The sequence below is a fragment of the Loxodonta africana genome, chromosome 23, assembly GCF_030014295.1.
Source record: "Loxodonta africana isolate mLoxAfr1 chromosome 23, mLoxAfr1.hap2, whole genome shotgun sequence".
NCBI lineage: Eukaryota > Metazoa > Chordata > Mammalia > Proboscidea > Elephantidae > Loxodonta > Loxodonta africana.
Window position 1 is genome coordinate 9,959,224 of NC_087364.1, and position 4,005 is coordinate 9,963,228.

The 4,005-nt window shown below is 38.2% G+C and overlaps 1 non-coding gene across 1 annotated transcript; it reads left to right on the forward strand.

Moving 5' to 3' along the window:
* The first annotated feature begins 372 nt into the window (after positions 1-372).
* Positions 373-477, forward strand: LOC111751691 (U6 spliceosomal RNA). The gene has a single exon (XR_002786789.2). It is a non-coding gene; the product is annotated as a U6 spliceosomal RNA (small nuclear RNA).
* The last annotated feature ends 3,528 nt before the right edge of the window (positions 478-4,005 follow it).

Sequence of the window (4,005 nt, forward strand, 5' to 3'; positions counted from 1 at the left end):
AGCCATCACCATGATTTACAAAGCTCTATATGATCTGGTCTCACATTATCCTTGGTAACCTCCTCTCTTATCACTTTCCTTTGCTCACTCTGCTCCAACCACACCACATTTCCTGCCATTCCATCAACATGCCAGTCACATCCTTGTCTTAGGTCCTTTGTAATTACCTTTTTCTTTATACCGTAATGCTGTTCCACAAAAGGTTTTTCACGTCTTATGTCTTGTTTCTATTACCTCCTTGTATTATCTGCTCAAACATCACCTTCTTAGTCTGGACTTTCCTGATGGCCATTCTGCAAACTTCAACGTCTTTCCAGAAAGCCCTTTTCTTGGTTTTCTTCTTCATCGTAGACATCAAGATCTCCACCACTAGTGCTCAGTTTGGCAGCACATATACCAAAATTGGAATGATAGAGAAGATTAGTTTGGCCCTTGGGCAAGGATGACACCCAAATATGCAAAGCGTTCCATAGTTTTTGGACTTCAATCATATCAATATGGAACTCAGTCTCCTTGGAAAGAAAAAGAAGAGGCTTCGCATTGACAAATGGTGGGAAAATAGAGGGGAACTCTCTACAGCGAGTGCTATCTGTAGTCACGTACAGGACATGATCAAGGGTGTTACATTGGGCTTCTGTTATAAGATGAGATCTGTGTATGCTCACTTCCCATCAACATCGTTATTCAGGAGGGCGGGTCACTTGTTGAAATTCAAAACTTCTTGGGTTAAAAATATATCCGTAGGGTTCCAATGAGGCCAGGTGTTGCTAGTTCAGTATCTCAAGCCCAGAAAGATGAGTTAATTCTTAAAAGAAATGACATTGTACTTGTATCAAATTCAGCTGCTTTAATTCAGCAAGCCATGAGAGTTAAAAACAAGGATATCTGAAAATTTTTGGAACATATCAAGGTGTCCAGGAAACCCTCATGGTATAGTGGTTAAGTGCTACGGCTGCTAACCAAGAGGTCGGCAGTTTGAATCTGCCGGGCACTCCTTGAAAGCTCTACGGGGCAGTTCTACTCTGTCCTATAGGGTCGCTATGAGTCGGAATCGACTTGATGGCAATGGTTTTTTTTTTTGGTATCAAGGTCTTAAAAAAAGAACTGCTAAGATTTAACAGTTTTCTGGCTATGGAAACAAGGAATGATTTCTAAGACCTATGGGTAATATCTTTAAGATGCAATAAAATTTGTCTATTCATTTGGGTATTTTTATCTAAAAAAATATCTCCAATACCAGATATGATACTTATTTTTCTTATTTTCTGCCTCTCCCACTGGAATGCAAACTCCCTTAGGGCAGTGGTTTGGTGATCTTGTGCATTGCAGAATCTCCATGTCTAAATCACAGGGTAGCACATAGTAGGCACGCACTGTGAAATGAGCCAGTGAATGCACTGAGCATTTACATGTACCAGGCTGTGTGGATCAAAATTAACAAAATAGAAATTCCCTCTCTATCATCCTCAAGGAGCTTACGGCTAGTTAGTTTGGCAGAAACTTAAGAACTCAGTGTACCTGTTTTTCCATGATATATTAGATGTGGGAGTAAAGAAAAGGGAAGGGATGACTCCCAGATTCTAGCTGCTAAAGATATGGAGACAGCCAGTTCCTTTATGTAAGCTGTTAACCTCAATCAATTGCAACTATTAATTAGAATCTCTGTGGTGGGATCACAACACGGTTGTAAAAACATTTGGGAAAATTATAATTCATGCTTCCCCATTTCTAGAAATTTTTGACTTCCCAGTGGTCTCTTAGGTGAGAGAGAGAGAGAATAAGATTCATTAAAGGGAGTTTATTTGGAATGGCATCTGTAAGGAGAATAGGGCATATTTCATTGGTCATAAGAGCAAAAAGTACAGGTGGATATTTTAAGTGTCTCCAGTTGGAAAGTGGAGACACACCAGCAGCCAGGCATCTCCTATAGATATCAGCACTCTCCTTTTTCTCTTTCTCCTTGGAGCCATATGGTCTCTCACCTCTGTCCTCCACCATGTGATTGTCCCATTTCCCCACTAACATTCTCTAATTCATCATTGCATGCAGTCCCAGAAGAGCTACCCCTGTCTCCAAAATTCCATGACCTTCAAATTTAGGTGAGCTTCCTTCTCCCAGGGCTGTGAGGAGGACATACTGGGTGTGGCAGGTGTCCATTCAACAACTGTTTTTTTTTTTTTTTACCCATTATGTGTCAGGCACACTCTTGTGCATTGGAAATATAGTAGGAAATCTAAAAGGTAAATCCCTTTTTTCATGGAAATTTTATTCAAATGGAAGAAGGCAGAAAAACAAATGAACAATTTCCCAGAGGACCTACAACCTTGAGGTGATGCTAATGAAATTAGCTGAAAAGCTGGATGAAATATCTTCACAGGACTTAAGTCTAAGAGATTTATATATTCATGAAGCTTAAAATCCTAATGACACTTAGTAGTTCTAAATGGGAACAGATAAACACAATGGGAGTTACATGGGAGGGAGAGCTAAGTCTGGCTTGGATGGCCTAAAGAAAGCTGGATTAAAAAAAAAAAAATTTCTGCTGATTCAATTCCAATTCATAGCACCCCTATATGACAGAGTAAAATTGTCCCACAGAGTTTCCGAGGAGCACCTGGTGGATTTGAATTGCCAACCTTTTGGTTAGCAGCTGAAACTCTTGACGACTACGCTACCCAAAAAGCTACCAGCCACCAGGATATCAAATGTAAGAGGTAATTTCTAGATAGGTTGATAAATGGTGAAGAGAAAATCTTGTCAAATTATTTCTCCAATCTGACTGCTCCTGGCTCAGGCAGCAGCTATTTCTTATGTGGACTTGCATTACTTTTGTAAATGGTTATGGAGTGGAACTGAAAGGTACAGAGGCAAGAATATGCAGAATGTGTTTGATAAAGAAAGCAGTTCATGGGCTGAGTAAAAGGAGATGACATTACATTGGTGTTGAGAAAGAGTTAGTTTAGAAAGTACTTTCATATGTCATCCTAGTTCGTTTTCAAAACAATCCCAAGACAGAAAATATTTGAGTTGAAAGGTCAGTGGGTGAGATTATATACCTTATCTGTTAATCAATGAAAGACAATTGAAGAGCTCGAAGCAGAGAAACAGCACATTTATGCTGATGAAATTTAATCCATAAGTGTTAGACCTCCATTCTTACACAAGCCCCGACCTCTATCTCCCATGCCTCTTCTCTGTTCTCTTTGGCTCCAATGCCTTCAGCATAAAATCTTTTCACACAGGTCAAGAGGTAATCTCCTAGAACTTCACAGAATGAGCTCAGCCTCTCGTCCTGACTTCGGCATTTTCCCATCTCAGTGCTAGCACCCATGGTTCCCTGACTCTAGAGACCTCTCCATCCCTCTCTTCACCTCTCCTTTCTTCTCTCTTTAATTCTACTAACCATACTTATCTTTTTAATCCAATTTGATGTTCCTCCTCAATCACAAAGACTTTCTTGACAATCATAATCCTTGTAGAGTATAATAAGCATATAAGATTTAAGTGACACAGTTCGGGACTATATCTCATGTTTCTTTTTATTTTTCTATTAGCTTGATCTGTTTTATTTATTGTTATCTCCCATTCTTAGATGTTGTTATCCCCTTAAGTCGATGTCATCATTAATCTTACTTAATGTTTTCATTTTTACAACTAAGTAGAAGGTAGGTATTCTAGAAAAAATATTTGTTTATTGCTAGATTTAAAAAAAAAAAAACATAAAAATTTGATTTGTGGAAATTTTTACTCCCAGATTCCTTTAAAAAGACAGCTTTATCAGAGCATATAGACATTTTTTTCCCCTGTGAATCACAGCAATTCAATGATTATATCTATTTTTTTTATCATCTATCTATCTACCTATCTATCATCTATCTATCTATCATCTATCTATCTATCATCATCTATCTTATCTACCTACCTACCTATCTATTATCTATCTATCTATCATCTATCTAGCTAGCTATTATCTATCTATCATCTATCTATCTATCTATCTATCTA